This window comes from Spinacia oleracea, chromosome 4 (genome assembly GCF_020520425.1).
Source record: "Spinacia oleracea cultivar Varoflay chromosome 4, BTI_SOV_V1, whole genome shotgun sequence".
In the NCBI taxonomy this organism is placed as follows: Eukaryota; Viridiplantae; Streptophyta; class Magnoliopsida; order Caryophyllales; family Amaranthaceae; genus Spinacia; species Spinacia oleracea.
Window position 1 is genome coordinate 127,193,645 of NC_079490.1, and position 20,985 is coordinate 127,214,629.

The 20,985-nt window shown below is 37.4% G+C and overlaps 1 long non-coding RNA gene across 1 annotated transcript; it reads left to right on the forward strand.

Annotated features, from left to right (window-relative positions):
* Positions 1-3,352: 3,352 nt before the first annotated feature.
* On the forward strand, positions 3,353-8,179 carry LOC110794380 (uncharacterized). The gene is made up of 6 exons (XR_008919934.1): positions 3,353-3,604; positions 4,262-4,411; positions 5,083-5,260; positions 6,295-6,367; positions 6,571-6,766; positions 7,911-8,179. It is a non-coding gene; the product is annotated as an uncharacterized lncRNA (long non-coding RNA).
* The last annotated feature ends 12,806 nt before the right edge of the window (positions 8,180-20,985 follow it).

A 20,985-nucleotide genomic window follows, 5' to 3' on the forward strand; every position in this document is an offset into this window, starting at 1 on the left:
ATTATTCCGGAAACGGAAATATTAAATATTTGTTCGAAATGGAAATTAATTCCGGAATCGAAAATATTAAATATTGTTCGTATCGGAAATGAATTCCGGAATCGGGAATTTAATCGGAAGCGCGTCGTACGAATTAGCATCGGACGAGACTTGCTAGACGAAAGCCCAGCACGAAGCCAGGCCTACGCCCAGCAAGCCAAGCGCCCAAACACACGCTGCCAAGCCACGCCAGGCCCAGCGCAAGGCCAGGCCCAGCAATGGCCTTGGCGCGCGCGGAGCTGCGACATGGGCTGCGACGAGTGGGCTGGCGCTATGCGTGGGCCGTAAGGCCTGCGTGTGGTGCTAGCGTATCATTCGAAGTGTGTTACTCGAATCCTAAAGCTACCGCGATTCGTCATATGATTAAATCTAATCCTAAAAGATTTAGTTTATTTAATTAGAGTCCTAGTAGGATTATAATTAAATAAATTAGTATCCTAATAGGATTCCAAGTCCTTTTCTATAACTCTATAAATAGGTGCCTAGGGTCACAATTTATATGACACAATTTTCAAGTATTCATACAATAAAAAGCTAAGATTTTTAAGTAGAAAAATCAGCCATATTCTTGCCCTATTAGCCGAAAATATATAGTACCTTAAGGGCGATTCTAGTTGGTCAATCTTAAGGCGGATCCGGACGTGCTATGGACTATGTACGGAGGGACGACACTTGGAGTCCTAAAGACTTGTTCTTGTTCGGTTCGGGCGCAGCTAGGGAGGGCACGCTACAAAGTGTATGCATCTGAATTATGCTAAATGATTATGTGTAAATAATATGTTTCCTAGCTTTATGGTTTTTCCGCATGATTTATGTTTATTCATATGTATCATAAACTAACAGTGGTATCACGAGCTTCTTATTATTTTCATAATCTAAATTGCATGAACATGGTTAAATTTTACAAATTTGCAAGAAATTAAAGGGGTGATTAGTTTTTGTAATTAATTGCAAATTGCGTTTATTTAATTATATGTACGCAGTTTTTCGGCAGAATATTCGTTAGTCAACCAAATCGAGTGATTTTTGTGTCAATTTCGCATGTAAAAGGCATTCTAAAATTTTGTCAAAATTGGTTTTTTTCGGCCGAACCCAGAATTACCAAATTCGAAGCCTAACTATGACTTTTCGGAGGTTTAAGTTTTTCGAATGCAAAAGTTTGTAAATTTAAGATGTTAAATTGAATATTTGCGATTCTTGTTGATAAATCTTGAGTTTTTGATTGACCTATAGTATATGTTTAACAATTATGAATGCCTAGACTTTTTAATTATACAACCTAATTTGTAATTATGATTAATTTGTTGAAATTGAATAATTTAGAATTGATTTGTTTTTCATAATTAATTAATAATTTAATTAGGTATCCATGATTAAAATCCACCATAAAAATTTTTAATTTATGTTAAAGTTTAAATTTTTATGACCTAGATTTGAATCCATGTTAATCGGAAATTAATTGATTAATAAATTTTCGATTTTTCGCCCTAAAATTATGAAATTAATATGATTTATTAATTTGTCGTTAATTTTAAATTAAAATTTTTAAATTTTTATGGAAACGCTCATAAATGTTGCACGCACAAAGAAAAGGAAGTTACGTGTTACCCTTAAGGGGTGTTGTATAGTGCGGGCACGCGACGACGAGGAAGGGAGCTCGTCGCCCGTGCGGTACAAATGCAGCGAGCAACGAGCTATACGGCACGCAAGGCCCTGCGCCTAGGCGTGCGTGCAGGGCGATGGGCGAGGGCATGGGCACACAGCACGAGCACGAGCACGATGCGTGTGGGCAGCAGTGCGCTGCGCCACGACGCACGAAGCTCGCCCAGGGGCAGCTGCCACGACGCAACACGAAGTTGCGCACAGCGTAGCCCGCAAGGCTGCGTGTGTGCGTGGCATGGGGCGTGTGTGTGTATGGCTGTGCTGGTCGTGTGCTACGATGAATGGCGCGGGGTATGGGCCTCGTAGCTTGATGGGGCTTGGGCGCAAGCCCAAGTGACTCGTCTTGCAAACTATTGATGCATTTCGTTTTAATTTTAAATTTTCAGTTCGGAAATAATTTTAATTAATTTTAAAATTAATTATTTAAATTGTTTTCTCGGATTTAATTTTGAATATTATAATTATTATAAATTTTTATTTATACTAATTATTTTACTAAAAGTAAACCTTGAATTAATTTAAATTCATTTAATTCAACTGAAAAATAAATTAAACTTGTATGTTTCCGGTTAGACTAGAAATACATTTTTATGTTTAAAATTAGTAAAGCATATAAAGTTATTGGTTTAAGTGGGAGCATTTTAGTCATAAACTCTTGATTAGGTCTACAAATCCTTTAAGGTTAAACAACTTGATTAGAATTAATAAGGACTGAATAATTGGTAGGTTATTGATGCCCTTGATTAATTGCTGCAAATATTTAAGTGCTGCATGACGTGTTTTACTAACCAGCTATGTGGGCCATTCATGATAATGAATGGGTGAATGGTATATATTGTATATTTACTGTATTGCAGGTTATGAAGTAACTAGTATGGCCCAAATAGGATAGAAAATATGGTATGCGTACCATTATTTTGAATGTAATTGGTCTAATGCACCAAAATTTGTTTTTCAATTCAAATATGGTTTGCGTACCATCAAATAGTTGTAATTAGTTTAATTATAGCTTATCCTATTTGAAGAAAATGGCACCTCCCATGGTGAAACTCAAGACGGAGTTTCCAATCCATTTTCAAGACGGACTTTGAAGTTGAAGCTTCAAGATGAAGTCGGGCCATACTAGATCACATTTATCATATGCATGCTTTAAGTTATTTATTGCTTTAAATATGTCTTAATTATGCATGAGATTATGGCTTGATTATGTTGCATGATTAAGGATTTTAGTTCACTTAAAATCTAACCAACATAGTAAGAGCCTTAAGTTCCAAACTTAAAAATTGAGTTAAAAGGTGCCATGCCAAAATAACACTTACTTGGATAACCTTTACATCAATCACTACAAGAAAAAGGGGTTATAGCAACGCCTTCTAATGCAACAGTTTTACTGGCGTTGCTATATCATACCTATTGTAACAGTTAAATAATTATTTATTGGAGTAAACATAACTTTAAAAAAGCGTTGCAATAGAAAATATATGGCAACGGTTGTAGATTATATTTATTTTATTGTAATATTTTTTTTACTTTTTTACTTTATGATGAGATATGGCAACGGTTCTTCATCCAAAAAAGTTAAAAAACTGGAAATTAAAAATTGGTATTACTCCCCAAACCCTTAAATTGTAAAATACTCTGTATATACCAGAGCCCTGTTGTTTTTTCCCCCTTATTTGGATCTGCTCTTCGATTGAATTGGAAAAAATAAAGCGATAAACCCTAGCTCTTCATTCTTTGTGTGTTCGTTCTTTTTCATCATCTTCCTCGTTCTCTTCCATCCTCTTCCTCATTTTGAAGCAGTCCAATTGGAGATTGGCATTTCTGAATTGGCGATTGGGTCTCAAAATTGGAGATAATAGAAATTGGCGAATTGCATTTCTGGATTGACGGGAAGAACAAGGTCAGTTTATATATTTCTCTTCGAATTTGGTCTTAAATTTCAAAATTTCATCTATTTAAATTGTTAATCGTTTATAATTGGATTTTTTGTGTGGTTTTAAGGTTAAATTAGTGTTTTTTTATATGATTTATATTGATGTGTGTATTAATTTTGTGATCGATCAATGGGTTATTTTGGATAATTTTAGTTCTGAATTTCGGTACTTCCCGTGGTTTCTATTCCCTAATCCCCCTTCTGTATAGTTCCTAACTTCTTGTATGGTAGAATATATGATCATGTCTCTAAAAATCCAACAACTATGGGTAGAATTGTTGAGCGTATTTCATAAACTGGTCAATTTTTAATGGGTTTGAGGTTTTTCGGATTTCATCGAGAAATTTTGGGGTTTTGACTTTAATTAGATGCTTAATTACTTATGCTGTAGTTTAGCTGTATTAGATTGTTGGTACCATGAATATATCATGTCAATTATGGACCTTTTTCTATTTTAATGATTTTGTGTAAAATTTTGAATGCCATAGACAAGTAGTATCTAGCTTTTGTCAAGCCTTGCTAAATCAAGTAATGTTTTGTTTTCAATTTGCAGTTAGCCATGTTAATGTGGAATTACTTTTCTGTTGTTTTCACTGATATGAGTTGTGTGCACCCGAATTGAAGTTTTGTTGTATAGGTGACAAGAAAGTTGGTAATGATCCATTGACTGCATTCGGCTTTGGTGGATGCAAAATGACCAATCAAGTACAAAAGTTCGAGTTTGTAGAAAGTATAACCAGCTGAAACATCACTGCTGCCATTATTTCTCTGTTTGTGAGTAATATTTCATTCATGTTATTTCCTTTTAGTGAATCAAGTTGTTTTTCTTGGTATATTTCCAATCATGTTCCACATTTGATTTCACTTTCTATGGTTAGTTCACTACATCATTATATGCATTTAAACCATAGTTGAGGTATCCACATGTTGTTGTGGCATGAGACGAGGAAACAATTTCGCGTAATCATAGTGGATTCTCGTCCAAAGCTCGAGGTTCAACTTTTACTTAGCAGATTTGTAACTAGGGGGTCTGAACCTCATATACACACATACAAATGTTGTTTCATAGACTATCATGAAGTCACTCGAATTTTATTTGGGGCCTGCTTTAGTTTCATTAATGGAATTCTTTACTGTTAAGACTGCTTGTCTATCTTTGGTGGCTAATGCCTTCCATATTCTGGTGTTGGTTTGTTGTAAAGCATATAATTTTCATGAAAGGGCCCAACTTGATTCAATATATTTTAATGAACTTGGTATGTAGGTTTCCCATTGATTATCTTAATATGTTTCTATTGATCTATATTTCAATCACTACATGCTTGCGTTCTTATGCCTGTACTTTTTTGGCAGTTGACCCTAATGCAACTTCTAAAGTGCGTTTTCCTATTAAATTGTTTGGTTCATTTCATAACTCTCAAAACTCCTCTGCTGCCTTTTAATAGGTACAATGCGACTCCTTCAAATTACATTTCTATGATTGTTACAGACTTTGGCATGGTCAATTTTCTGCCAGTTGAAATTGAATACATGAACTGCAACCTATTTTTGAGGGGGTTTTGGAGTAAAAAAGAAACTGAGGTGTTGTACAGTAAAGAAAATATTCATCTTGAAGTTTGCCAGGTAAAGAAAATTTTGTTGTAGTATGATGTTGGTGGTGGTTTCCTTTGAAATTTCGCGAGCACCACTAAAAGTAGGTAAAATAGTAGTTATGATTAGCAAGTTAATTTAGATGTTAGTTAGTCCCGTGACTCTTGAAAATTTGAAATTCATGGAATGAAGATGAAAAACGGAAACTTTATGAATCTGATGCGCTGAACTTTCATGTAATAGAAATTAAAAGTACAATTTGAAGATCAAACATGGATTCTTCGAAATGATAGTTATGTCAGCCTCGTCTAGACCCTTCATTTCCCTAGTGGTAGAGAGATGTTGGGGCTTTTTACCGAGATGACCTTTATTTGTTTCAGATGTACTGATCGAATATACGACCTAGCTAGGTTAGGGGTAGGTTGGGTGTGAAGACACACCAAAATGCCCAGTATAAACCTAAGATATAACCCTTGATTTAAAACCAAGGCACTCAAAGATTATACTCCACATGTGTTTACCTTTCGTTCCTTGAAATGAGACTGTCCCCGGTCATGCCTGTTTCCTTATTGCTGCAGTTTCTTTCCTCCTGGTTGTTGGTTTTGTCTAAGCTTGATTGTTATTTCTGTACCATTAGTGTTCTTGTTATTGAGTTTTATTTTGAAATGCTATATGATAGAGGAGAATATATGACATGGTCCTTAATTATTTTTCTTTTTATTGTTGTGGAATCACTCGAATGTGTCATGTTTCTTCAGTTTATACCTTTATTTGTTTTCAAAATCTGGACGTAATATGTTCTGTTTATAATTGTACCCTAGTACTGCCTATTCTGGCTCTCTTCTTTTGTCAGAACAGAATCATATCCAAAGCAGAAGTCAGCAAATCATTGAAAAGTGGTTGAATCTACCCCATATGATAACACCATATATTATCTCGAATCTAACATGAAACTCCTATAAAGTTTTTTCATTAACTCGGTTCTACAACTTGATACTTGAGTAGGTTACCTTCGTATATGAATACTTACTGGGTTAGTTTGATTTTGAAATGTTGCTATGAAACAGCCCTTCCGGTAAGCAAGTGCAGACCAAGCACGCTCTGCTGTTGGTTCTGGGCAATCTTCTCTTGGAATCAAAGGTACTTCCAATCACCGATTTGTGATTTCTTCTTATTGAGTTTTTGAGTAACTTTATCGTTTTCATTATTTTTGGTTTGTTGTAACGGAAATTACTTGGTATTTAAATTAGTTATATCTTATGAGTGTTAAGCCTGTGTTTTCAGTAGTTATGCTTTTGTAACACAAGAACTAAGAACTGGCATGTAATGTTTCTATGAATCAGATCTACATTGGTGAGAGTGGACAACAAATATGTATGTTTGAGTAGGACAAATATTTCATGGTTACTGATGGGAAGACACAAATGCTGGGTATATTAACAAATGAAACAAAGTGCCTGAGGTGTGAGACCGTCACAACTAGAAATGCGACATTCTTCGTTCTAAGCCGTGATATAGAACAGAACAACTCCATCCAAGGTAATTCACGCTTTTGGGATTAGTACTCGAATTCTTGTAGATACCCATCTTTTATGTTTCTTAAAAGAACTTCTAGGCACCTGCAGACCCCAAAAACACAAGCTTTAATTTGGTTACATTCAGTATCATAAAACTTTGGTCACATTCAATTTCAAGTTATGTTTTGGAAAATGCATTCAACAATAGGTACACCCAAAGACCAAAGTACATAAAAAACAAGAATTCACACTTCTTTGTACCTTAGTATCAATTGTACTGATATTGTGCTTCTTAATTATGTGATCCTTTTGAACTCTCTCTTCTCAAGTGATTCATCGGGTTTCCTATTCTATGAAGTTGTTACTATTTCTGACCTTTTTCATTTCCTTGTCCTAGTGACACATATAAGTAATTGCTATGTTGTTGTTTCTTATATTTTATTTTTTAATTAATGTTGTTTACCCTTATCATTAGCTACGTGTTTTCTCTATCTAATATTGTTTGACGAATTAAAGGTCTTGTTCTTTTCATCCTTTAAAAATTATTTAGGCAATATAAGTTTGGTTAAGTTCTGGCAATTATCTAATATTGTTTGACGAATTAGAGGCCTTGCTCTTTCCATCCTTTAAAAATTATTTAGGCAATATAAGTTTGGTTAAGTTCTGGTTAGGAATTTAAAATTCATTTTACAACCAATATATGGTTGCATAAAGTTTGATAAGCACAAATTAGTTATATTAAGGCTATATATGTTTTGACCTGAATAACTGAATTTAACTTATTTGAACTTATTTTGTTTGTACCTTATTTTTCTTCATCGATTTGTTATTGTTTCAAAATTGTTCATATTCGATTGAAATAATTTGTCACATGGATTTGGAACAAGTTTTAATTAGTTCCATTTTTGTGGATAGTTCAATTTTAAATAAACTTTGTCGGAATTTCCACTTTCACTATCATTTTATGTTATAGACTTTTGTAATATATAAGGGTGTACAATGTGAGTCTTGATAAATTTACATTAATCATTTGGTATTGAAAAACGTTGTCATTTACCCATTATTCTTAAGGTTTAGCTCTCATTTTTTTCTTTTTTTTATTACGTATTTGAATTTCATTGATAATAAGTTTCTTATGTGTTACACTTGATTTGTTTGTTGTGCAGGATGGTGCATATATTCAAGAATTACAAGCTACTTTAAATATGTGAAGATTCACAGGGGTTTTGGCACATAATTATTATATAGGTTTTGAAAAATAAAGTTATCGGATCGTGATCGCAGGATAATTTTTTATTTTAATGGATTTAGTTTTAGAACCTATATTTTTTTTACTATTCAGACAACTGTAATAGATATTATGCTTATAGAATTAAGCTACTTGAAATGTATACGTTTTTTGAACTTATTTGTTATGAAAATCTTATTATACGCAGCCCATATTTATTAATATTTATGGATAACTAAATCCATTCGAGAGCGTAGCTTTAGACCAATTGAATGCGTTGCCATATAATCAAAACCAAAAGCGTTGTCATACACTCAATAGAAAGCGTTGTTATAAATATAATTGGATGTGTTACCATAAGTATAAGAAAGTGTTGCCTTAGTTTTAAACTTCTACCAACACCAAACTAATAAGTGTTGCCTTAAGTTGGAGAAAACAGTTGCCTTAAATGTGTAAATATTGGCTTAAGTTGTTGAATAACTGTTGCCATAGGTTAAAAGTATTGCCTACAAAAAGTGTTGCCTTAGTTATTTTTGGCAACGGTTTATCATAACTATTGCCTAAATCCGGGAAACTGTTGCCATTGACTTATAGCATCGCCCCCTATTGGTAACGGTTTTTAAACCGTTGCTATAAGCCTATTACAACGGTTTATTGGTCTATGGTAACGATTTATTGCCGTTGCTATAAGCCTATTTTGTAGTAGTGAATCTAGTAATAGATTACGCTCAGCGAGGTGTTACTTATTGATCCTAAAGGGGTAAGGTACACAAATAATTGTGAGTACATGTTAGTTTTGGTCAAACTCAACGATATAAGTAAGGTGTCCTTTTATGTCGTGGCAAAATCGATAGGTTTACCTAATAAGTTCTTAGACGTACCTATCAACCAAGAGTAGTTTCTAGACTATTAGCAAAAGGCTTTTGCTTACCTAAAATATTTTAGAATTGAGTCAAAATACATAATGTGCTTAATTCTTCAATGATTTTAGGGTCTTGGAATCATTTTATTCACACCTGCAGGAACAATAAATTCGAATAAAATGCTAATAACTTGTTTAAATTGCATGAATGCTTTAATTTTCAAGTTATTACTCATGATAAATGTTTAGACTTTGCATGATTCAATGTATGTTTTAATTATTGGTTATAATTAAATATCTTGTACTGGAATAAACCCTTTTAGAAAGGTAACAGTAAATTTCCTCGATTGGTAGTGAATCCAAGAACGATTCACGGAAATGAGAGAAAATGTGCAATTTAAAATGTACGTTTCTTATAGCGACTTTTATGGCTATTTTCGAATATCAAAGTCGAATGGCAAACCGATTGGTGCTTATGAATTCAAAATACAATGTAGTTTTGAGATCATAAAGCATTGAGTTTAAACGCTCAGTTTTACCAATGGTTAACAACCTAATATCTTTGTCCATTTAATTCGCGAATGAGTCTAGTCCTTAGACATTCGAATAGATCGATGCTTAGAGAACTTCAGAAGCTTCTGGTAAGATCATCTTGTTGAAACAGAATATTCAACATAAATGGTAAGAACTTTGTTGGAGTGACATTGGACATGTCTAAACAAAGTATAAAAGTCAACACTAGAGAATTCAATTCTTAAGGCTATTAGAAAGGGTACAAGAAATAGGAAAACAAAGGAACAAATGAAAGGAATTTACAATTCCGTTTCTACCTATAAGTTTAAAAAAGCAGTGACCTAGCAATCAAACTTCCTTGGTATCATATACCGCTTGAGGTTCTTACTTCGGTAATAACTCAAATAATGGAAGCTAGGCTACACTAATGGCCTACAAGTGGGAAATAAAGCATGGCAATGCTACATTAGTTTTAGGGTCATCTAGTTTGTTTTAAGACCTTTCAAGGCTGGAACTTAATAGCTATTTTGTTCCATAATCAGCATACCTAAATTTCTGTTTTCAAACACAGAAAGACTCACATTCAAGAAAAATAAAAACAATGTTTGTTTGTTTATTTGAATGAAATGGTCAATTACGGGTTGAGTCAATATGTTTGATTAAAACAAACAACTCTTTAACAAAAAAAATACTTTACTGGGTTCAAATCAATCTCTTGATTTGAGTTCCACTAATATTTGGCATTGTTGCTTAGACCATATCAACAAGTTAACATTCACAAGCTCTATTTCGATGGACTTTTGAAAGTTGATTGATTTCTAGATCATTCAAGACAAGCTAGTCTTACTTGTTGAAAGTAACAAAAGATATGAACTATTGTTAGAAAGCCTAGACAATAGAGTTCAAAGCTAAAGAAAGATTTTATGACTTTATTAGTTCACATGGACTTGAGTGAATATAGGTTTATTTACTCAAATGTGATATAAGTTTCAATCTGTTTGGCTAGTTCAAAGATTCAGAAGTATAAAATCCACTTGGCAAGAAATCATAAAGATCTAGGATAGATCATGTTAATGATTACTTGAGTCCAAAAATGATCATCAATGATTGTGTATTCACGATCTAGCTCCATAAGATATGGCATATCTAAGTTGGAATGATCGAAGTCAATTAGTACTTGATTCGATCAATGATGAATCATAAAGACTTTTCCTATAATTTCTAAAACAAAATGCGGAACTACCACCAAACTAAACCAAATTCGTCAAAGCTATTGAAAAATAATTTCATGATACTTTTTCAATTATATCTAAAGAGTTGATAAACTCAGTGGGATCTTAGTGTTTGTCATTCGACAAACTAAGGTCCAAGTATAGATATATGTTTCATTGTGATTTATTCAAATGAGACACACCGATATTGTTTCTACCACGGATTTTTGAGAACATAATGTTTGTTTGCTCGAAATAATGTCCTTTTGGAGATTCTTTTCCAAAATGACAAGTGGGAGAAAATAGACCTCGAAAGTATTCGAGGCGAACAACAAACATAAACAGACATTCCGGAGGCTTTTCGAAGTGCTTCAGAAAATCCGACCTTATTCGTTAAGGACTTTAGAAGTGGCTTTAAAGAATAGACATCTCTTAGAAGGCTTTACAAGTGCTTCAAGGAGAACAGAATATTCAAAGGACTTTCAAGTGGCTGTTGCTATTCTATTGTTTGATCGATGTTCTATACCCAAGTAGGCATAGAGTTCAAGTCACTGAAACTATGAGATTCTTCTATTAGATAATGAAGAATCATGGAGTTCAGGTCACTGAAGCTATGCGATTCTTCTATTAGATAGTGAAGAAACCTACAACTTGCAGTCAAACTATTATCATGTAGATTAATGAGTTTGTGACCTATAAGAAAGCTATGACGAAACCTAGATTCCCTAGAATGGTTAGAGGCCATATATAGACTCAAATGTTTTAAATGGCTAGAGGCCATAAAACATACTCAATGTTTTGATGACAAAATTGAAATTTTGTTGATTTGCAAGAATAGTTTCACACCTATTGGTTGCAAGTTTGTTTTTAAGGATAAAAACCATCAAACATGGAATTGTGTTCACACACAAAGCTAGATTAGTTGCTGAAGGTTACAAGCAAATTCACGGCGTGGATTGTGTTGAAGCCTCATGCATAATCGTAATGCTCAAGTCTATAAATCAAGCAATGATTGCATATTGGTACATATGGCAATTGGATGACAAAACGTATTCCTAAATCAACTGTTGGAATAAACTATGTACATGGTATGTCACAGGATTTGTGGATCCAAATAAATGCTTGAAATGAATGCTGGCTTATGAAATCTAAGTACAGGTTTAAGCAAGCAATTAGGAATTGGAATTGTATTTTAGTGAAGCTAATAAGCATTTTAGTTTCATAAAATGTACATGATTCTTATCGATATATAAGAAGTTTAGTGGGAGTACATACAACTTAATTGGTCCTATGTGTATCACACACATATCTCTCTATTGTGAAATGACATTCAAATGCTAATGACTTAGATTTGAAATTATTCATCAATGATGGACCATGGCGAAACTTAGTACATACTGGGTATTAAGATCTATTTACAAAGATCTTATAATATTGTTTTGGATTAAGTAATGTCATATACTAAATCAAACACGAAATACTCCATTGGAGATATTCGACCCATGTGAATAAATCTAAGTAAAAGATGTCTGAACTATGTATAAGCGTTTACTAAGTTAAACATCAAAGGATCTAAATAAGATTCTTAACCTATATTATATGTCAAAGAATTTAGCTGGATTTAGTATCTACTGAAACTAGATGAGCTAAAGTTACATGAATAAAATTCAATTGGGAATTATTCTGCAAAAGAATTTATCATGTATGATATAATATGAGGATCGCCAAAAACGTATCGTATGACTTTAGGAATGACGAACATATACCAATCTCTATTGATCTAAGTGAAGATCAACTAGATTGAGATCAAGAAAAACTTATATAAGAGTAGTTCTTGATTCAAGGAAATAAAGATATGCTAAATATTGATGCTACACGCATAAACACTGGCAAAGGATCAAAGCAAGATTCCTTTGGAGTTAACCATTGACAAGGACGAGCTAAAGAGCATCGTGTTTTGAAATGGCAAAATATTAATTTCTATATTCTAAGATACAGCTGGAAAGTATTCCTCATATCTGTGAACTGCTTGGATAAGTAATTCCAAACAAAGCATCACTAGCAACCTATAAAGTTGAAGTAAAAGTACTTATTGCCTAAATAAAACATGGTTATTTATGTTAAAGAGTTCTTCACTGAACTTGGGTAGATCACATGTCTGCTGGCTTGATGGTTCTTCATTGAAAAATACGTAGAACCACTCTTGAAGCAAGAAAAGACGAGATCACAAAATAAACATACTCAAAAGATCTTATCATCTATCTCGAAGAACATTCGATGAAAAGGATATTAAGATTGGCAAAGCATGATAACTAAACCTATGCAACGAGTGAGAGGCAACACTCACATTGTAGCACTGGAAATCAAAGCATTGCTTTGAATTCCATGAACTGTTTTAAAGATGGGTTTGAGGCCCATGATTGTAAAACATTAGGGGTCGAACATTTATCATATATAAAAAGTATTTTCATATTCCATTTAATCTTGGTTTAGTATTAAATGATGAGTCCCTTCAATTTGACAATATATTCAAGATAGACTGTCAGGACCAGTCCTGTGACTAAGAAATGTCTATCAAGTGAACTTGAATGTCAAAAGTTGAAAATGGTCCCTGGTCGGAGTTTTCTATAAAGATGGACGCATAGAAAATGTTAGAAGACTAGAATGCAAGATGACTAGTAGTTCTGTTTCTTGAACTATGTGGACATGGCAATGTCGTAATCATTTGCATAGATACTTACTTTGGGAAGACTAGTATCGGACAGACCTATGAAACTTTACTGTAAGAGATGAAAATCTGCCATAAGTAAATTTCATTAAAATTATTAGACACTAAATCCTCAATACCTGAGTGATTTGAGATTACTTGTTTGAGAACTGCTTTACTTTGACGTTGACCAACCGTCGCACCGTAAAAGAAGGCTATAAAGGCAACGCTCAGGTAATCACCTATCAAACGAAGTATAATCTTAAGATCGCAAGATTGGGATTGTCCTCCCATAAATCAGGATGAGATGCTTAAAAGTTGTACAAGGCCACTCGGAGAGTTAGAAACTGTAAAATGCATGGCCGTGCTCAGATGAATCATAGGCTATGATTATCTGTTTATTTGACCAGTTGAACTCTGAAACCGAGAAACACCTCTGGACGTAATAAGGATGACAACTCTTACCTTATGTTCAAGATCAAGCATCAAGCGACTAAGGAATTAGGAAATGCACACTTGTCCTTAAGGACAAGTGGGAGACTGAAGGAAATAATGCCCTTGGTCCAAGTATGCATATAATGTTAAGTCTAATAAATGCGGTTCAGTATTAATTAACAAGTTAATAATTCAGTGAGATCAAGTAAGCTGAATGCCTAGCTAGAGGCCGCTTCAGTTCAAGTGGAATTAATGATATTAATCCACAACTTGCTCTTGACTAAACCCGTAGGGTCACACAAATAGTACGTAAACGGATCAAGTATTTAATGGCATTAAATACTCCATCTATGGATATTCGGAATCGACGGATCTTGGTTTCAGTGGGAGCTGAGTTCGTCAAATGCAAGTAAATGAATACTCCGGAAACGATGATATTGCCGGAAACGGAAATATGGATCGTATCGGAAATATAAATATTATCCAAGTCGTAGATGTTGCCGGAAACGGAAACATGGTACGTATCGGGAAATATAATCGGAAATGGAAATATTGCCGGAATCGGAAATATTACCGAAAACGGAAATATTGTCAGAATCGGATATATTATCAGAATCGGAAAATAATTCCGGAAACGGAAATATTAAATATTTGTTCGAAACGGAAATTAATTCCGGAATCGAAAATATTAAATATTGTTCGTATCGGAAATGAATTCCAGAATCGGGAATTTAATCGGAAGCGCGTCGTACGAATTAGCATCGGACGAGACTTGCTAGACGAAGGCCCAGCACGAAGCCAGGCCTACGCCCAGCAAGCCAAGCGCCCAAACACACGCTGCCAAGCCACGCCAGGCCCAGCGCAAGGCCTGGCCCAACAATGGCCTTGGCGCGCGCGGAGCTGCGGCATGGGCTGCGACGAGTGGGTTGGCGTTGTGCGTGGGCCGTAAGGCCTGCGTGCGGTGCTAGCGTATCACTCGAAGTGTGTTAATCAAATCCTAAGGCTACCGGGATTCGTCATATGATTAAATCTAATCCTAAAAGATTTAGTTTATTTAATTAGAGTCCTAGTAGGATTATAGTTTAATAAATTAGTATCCTAATAGGATTCCAAGTCCTTTTCCATAACTCTATAAATAGGTGCCTAGGGTCACAATTTATATGACACAATTTTCAAGTATTCAAACAATAAAAAGCTAAGATTTTTAAGTAGAAAAATCAGCCATATTCTTGCCCTATTAGCCGAAAATATATAATACCTTAAGGGCGATTCTAGTTGGTCAATCTTAAGGCGGATCCGGACGTGCTGTGGACTATCTACGGAGGGACGACACTTGGAGTCCTAAAGACTTGTTCTTGTTCTTGTTCGGTTCGGGCGCAGCTAGGGAGGGCACGCTACAAAGTGTATGCATCTGAATTATGCTAAATGATTATGTGTAAATAATATGTTTCCTGGCTTTATAGTTTTTCCGCATTATTTATGTTTATTCATATGTATCATAACCTAACAAGTTCATCTCCTACAAATCAAACTCCCAGTCCCTCACGATATCTGCTCCAAATGGCAAAATATTCAAGATTACTGTGGGCGAAGGATCTATGATGAGCGAGTCCGAGTCTGAGGATGAGTCTGGATCTGAGTCTAGCAATGAGTCTAAGTGTCTAGAACTAGAGTCTTGCATCAATCAAGAGCCTCTAAAGGCCGAGCTTCAAGTCAAAACAATCGACGTAATGATTGCTGATTTCAATAACACTTCAATTTCTACTTACTCTTCGAGTCCTAATTCAAAACACAATCCTAATCCAAACAACTTTGCTTCACAAGAAACTCACTTTGAATTTCTAAAAGCTATCGAAAATCATGAAAACAGGACGCCCATAATTGAGGAAACAGAAAAAATCAACCTTTCTAACAACAGTGATTCAAAACTAGTTCAGATTGGTTTAACTCTTTCTCAAGCAGAGCGGGACGATCTTATCAAGCTACTTTCAGAGTATGTAGACGTCTTCGTATGGTCCTATTATGATATGCCAGGGGTTGATCCAAGCATCGGTCAGCATACAATTCCCCTTATTCCAGTTTCAAAACCCATCAAGCAGAAACTCCGTCGCATGAAACCGGATGTTTCCCTCAAATTTCAAGAAGAGGTCTCTAAGCAGCTAGAGGCCGGGCTTATTCAAGAATCCAAGTATCCAGGTCATTCAAGGTAATGGGTTCCAAGCAAGTGTCCCAGTTCATTCAAGAAAACATTATATGCAGATAGAGTATTCCCCACAAGTTCACCAGTGATCAGGGAACCCATTTCCAAGGAGAATGTGAAGACCCATTCAACAAGTACAAGATTCAAAATTCAAGTTCTGTAATCTCTAACCGAGCAACGTTGTGCCAAGCAAGGCATCTATAATTCCAAAGTACAAAATTCAAGTTCTATAATCTCTAACCGAGCAAGGTTGGGCCAAGCAAGGCATCTACAATTCCAATGTACAAAATTCAAGTTACAAACTTCAAAGGTTCAAGTTCTAGAATATATACAAGCTTTAATAGTTCAAACTTCAAAAGGGGGTACCGTACAATCTTCAATACAACAATCCCAACGGACCCATGCTCCGGGAAATTCAACATCATCGCTCTTCACCTTATCGCCCACAAACCAATGGGGCAGTCGAAGCAGCCAACAAGAATGTCAAGACCATCATCATGAGAATGACTACCAATTACAAGGACTGGCCCCAAAAGCTGCATTTCGCATTGCGGGGATATCGAACTTCAATTCGCACTTCAACTGGTGCAACTCCGTTCTCATTGGTTTATGGAATGGAAGCAATACAACCTATCAAGCTAGAGATACCTTCTCTAAGGATAGTCCTCGAAAGCAAAATCCCAGAAGCTGCATGGGTACAAGCCAGATATGACAAACTAGTCATGCTCGATGAGCAACGGCTTCAAGCCGCTCACCATGTACAAGTCTATCAGCGCCGAGTGGCCAGACATTTCAACAAAAGGGTCAGAACCCGAAACATCAAGGAAGGCGAGCTTGTCCTGGAAGCCCTTCACAAAAGCACCATGGACCCAAGGGGAAAATTCAAACCCAACTGGGCAGGCCTATACATTGTCAAGAAAATCCTCTCCGGGGGAGCAGTCGAACTAACAGACATCGACGGAACAGAATTCAGATCTCTGACAAACCTCGATCAACTCAAGAAGTTCTATGTCTAAGTTCCATGTTCAAATTCAAGAATCCAAATTCAAGTCCTGTAAGGTAGTCAGAACTACGTCCTGCCTGATTCCCTAACGGGACACGTAGGCAACCTCATTTCGAGGCCCGACCACTTTAATACAAAAAATTCAAAATTTCCTCAATTAAGGGTATCCTAAAAATCAAATCAAATCAAAATTCAAAATTCAAATTGTTGTTATTCCAAATGTGCCAATTCAAAGCAAAGCATGTTCAAACGGAATTTAACACAATAACTCTTTATCTGGCCCTAAGGCCTTCAAAGCTAATTCAAATACAAAGTCATGATCAACTGAAGCAAAGTTCAAAAGCCTTTTCACTTCCTAAACACATCTTCCAAATACATTCCAAACACAATTCATTCCAAACACATTTAGCCTACAAAGATCTAGGGTCGGGCGACTATGCTCTCGAGTCTTGGCACCTTGAGTACTATCCCCTGACTCCTCCCGCAATCAATCATCAATCTTCCCTTTGCCCAAGCGACGGGAGAAGGAAATTGCAAGCCTTCCAAGACGGGAGGACGACGAACCTCCTTTGGATTCCGAACGGTCAAGCACCGGATGGGCCACACTCCCGTCACCTTCCTCATAGTCAGTTGATGCAGGATTGAAGGAAATATGTCCTTCACCCAAGGTGCATTAAGTCTAATACCAAGGTTCAGATTAATTGCGAACAATTAATTCAGTGAGATCAAGTGATCGGAACAGCTAGCTGGAGCAATGCTTCCGATCAGTGAGTTCTAATGGATATTGAACTCACAACTTACTCTTGACTGGACCTACAAGGCCACACCAATGACACGTAACAGATCACCGGATTAAATGAATCGGAAATTCATTTAATAGCTTTTCGGGATTTAAGTTGGAAACGTATTATACGATACGACCTTGTCGAAATCGTATATCGTATCGCGAATATTCGTAAGCTGGGCGACGCGAATAAATCGTATCGTACGATGGTGGTTGGTCGTATACGAAACGATAAATAATATATCGGAAATATATTAAATCGCGAATACGAAGGGCATCGGAGTTGCCGGCCCGTCGAGCCAAGCACGTAAGTGTGCAAGGGCCAACGAGCCAGCAAGCTCGCGAGCAAGGGCGAGCAAGGCCAGCCCATAGGGCGCGAGCACGCAACAGCGCACAGCAGCGACTAGCGAGCAAGGCCCACGGCCCAGCTCCTCGGCGCGCGCGCTATGGGCTTCGGCCTGCAGTGTGTCGCTGGGCGCGGGCGTGCGGTCCGTGTGACTTGGCGTGTAAGGCTTGCTCGTCGGCCTTGCCTCTTGGCTTGGTCGGTTAGTAAGGTTAAGTAAATAACCTTACAACCTAATTTCCAACTTAGCACAATTCATATTACTCAAAACCCTAGAGACACAGAGAACCCTAATTCTCTCTGTGCCTCCAAAGTGAGTTCTTCCCAAAAGCAAAGTATCTTGATCAATTCTCTAAGCTACCATTATCAAGGACGTCTAGCTCTAGAACCTTGGACTCTAGCTGGTCAGGAGAAAGAAATGTCCCTCTGGCTTAGGCCTCTCATCCATACAATATACCTCGTAGACAGAGTAACTGACTCTGGTGGAAACTGGATACTCAAGAACGGTTTGGCAACCCAATACCGCCTCCAAATTACAAGTCGATTCACATTCAGCACAACAGGTTTCGGGTTCTCTTCAGTACAGTCCGGGATCTCCTGTTTGAAGCCATATTGTCTCATCACTTGAGCGGGCGAGTAGAAGACCAGCATTGTGAGGCTTGGCACCCTCAAAGCAGTAGAACCAGGGGCATGTCTTATAGCAGCAATTCCCCACCAAGGAACTACCCACCTTATACAAGATTCAATCCCAGAGAGTGCGCACCGCCACTCATCCAATGAAAGCCGGCAATACAAAGTGGGTCGCACAGTACATCCCTTTCTATTATAGCTCGCCATGTTCTCCGGTGGTGCCACCAACATGAGCCTCTCCATAAGACAAACCTTGGGGAGTATACAAGAAGCACATTTCAAAATTCAACATTCAAAATTCAAATACAAGTACAAATTCAACACACAAGAAAGCTCCAGATCCTTACTTGGAGTAACACCGGACTTCCCGATGGCAAGGAAGAGGGGTCCGACTTCAGCATATCAAGGCCCATCAATGTTTCGCCAATCACAAGCGGCATTGGGTCCCGACCATTAGCAAACTGTTCTACAATTTCTATTAGGGAGGCATCACCATTGCCAAACCCCTGTTTCGAAAAGAGAAAGCGAGCGAATATACAAAAACTCAAGGCTCTCAAGCGGAATACTTTGGAAACATCAAGCCCAGCAAAGTAGGTGACAAAGAGGGACAAATCCACCCCTCTGCCATATACAACATCACTCAAAAGTGGGGGCTTCAAGCCCAAATACCTTTCAAAACTCAAGAAAAAGTGTTCTTCAACACTGGGCATGCATGGCTCCAGCATGATGGGCCACCCCAATATAGCACTAAATTCCTCAGGGAGGGGACATACCTCATTATTTCCAAAACGGAAGACATGATGATTCGGATTCCAAGCCTCCAGAGCAGCAAGAATGAAGTGAAAATCCAATTTTACAAACCGGAAAGAGACGAGCACCCCAAGATGCATTCCATCAAGCTCCCTTTTCTCCAATTTGCCTAGCGAACCAAGCCACGAGTTCAAGGAACTTTCAAAGGACACAGCCATATTTTCTTTTCTTTTCGAGAGGAAGAAGTATGCAATGATATCAGGGAAGCATTGATGCAAGAAATGATCCAACAAGCTCCCTATTTATACAAGAGTCGGCTTGCACGACAGCCCACGAGCGCCAGGCGCCAAGCCTGCGCCAGGCGCAGGGGCCTGCATCTAAGGACGAGGCCACCGTCCTCTCTTATGACTCCGAGTACACACTCTTTAGTGTTTCGGACAGCAGAGTACAACCTCTATTATTCAAGATTCCAAAGCCGCAAACCGCGCAACTTCAAGCAGTCCGGATCAACGCTTCGGGAAGATTTCGGGTCATTTTAAAATTCAAGCATTCTAGTCCTGGATCGGCGTCCTAAGTCGAGTCTGCATATGCATATCAAGAGTTGAATATACTTTGACATGCGCTTTTCCTAACCAAAAAACCTCAGTCAAAGTGGGGGCTTATAGTGGGTATATACACTCGAAAAAAAGGGGCAAATTTTTTCAAATTTTTTTGGCAAATTTCTCATGCATGCATCTAGCCACAAATTTCAAGGCACACACAACGCATACAATTCCAAACATACAAAAAGCCAATCTTCAAACCAATTCAAATTCAAAACCATACAACCATACAAAAATTCAAGTTTCTATCCATACAAATACAATACAATACAACTTATACAAAATCAACCCAGGCAAGCTGGAACTCTCTACCATGCAGGGTCAGACCGAGTCGTCACCAGCAGTGATATCAACCACAGGTGCCTTGCCCCTGCTCCGCCTCCTGAGGCGCTCCAAATCCTGATCCAGCGTCGTCCCAGGGGTACTAGGATCCTGATCCGAGATACGAAGTGTGCCAGTGGTAGGATGAACTCCCTGCTGAGGAGAGGAATACTGATACGGCGGCGGCATCGGCATATACTAGTACGACCCAAACATCTATGCCTAGCGCATCCTCTTCATCTCTGCATAGTAAGCCCGGGAATCTGCACCCTAGGGCTGAGGACCACTTCCTCCGAAATAGTAACCAGGAGGAGAAGAAACAAAGGGCCATGAACCGCCTGCACCTCCAAACGAATGCCTAGTGGGATCAACATGTATAGAATGCCTCTGATGAGAACGAGCACTGGACCCCTGTACCAGATCCAAGCTCGGCCCCTCCTGCCTCAAGGACGTCTCCACCTGGGGTTCTCTGTCAACGGATCCTCTACGGTCTCGACGACGCTCCTATACAAAACACAATTTTGAGAATCAACATCCAAGTTCAAATTTCCAGAATACAAATTTCAAGATCAAGAAAGGCACCTCTCTATCCTGGCCAAAAAGCTTCCAGGTTAGCTTGGCACAATGCCTCTTCCAAGTATCAAGCAAGAGC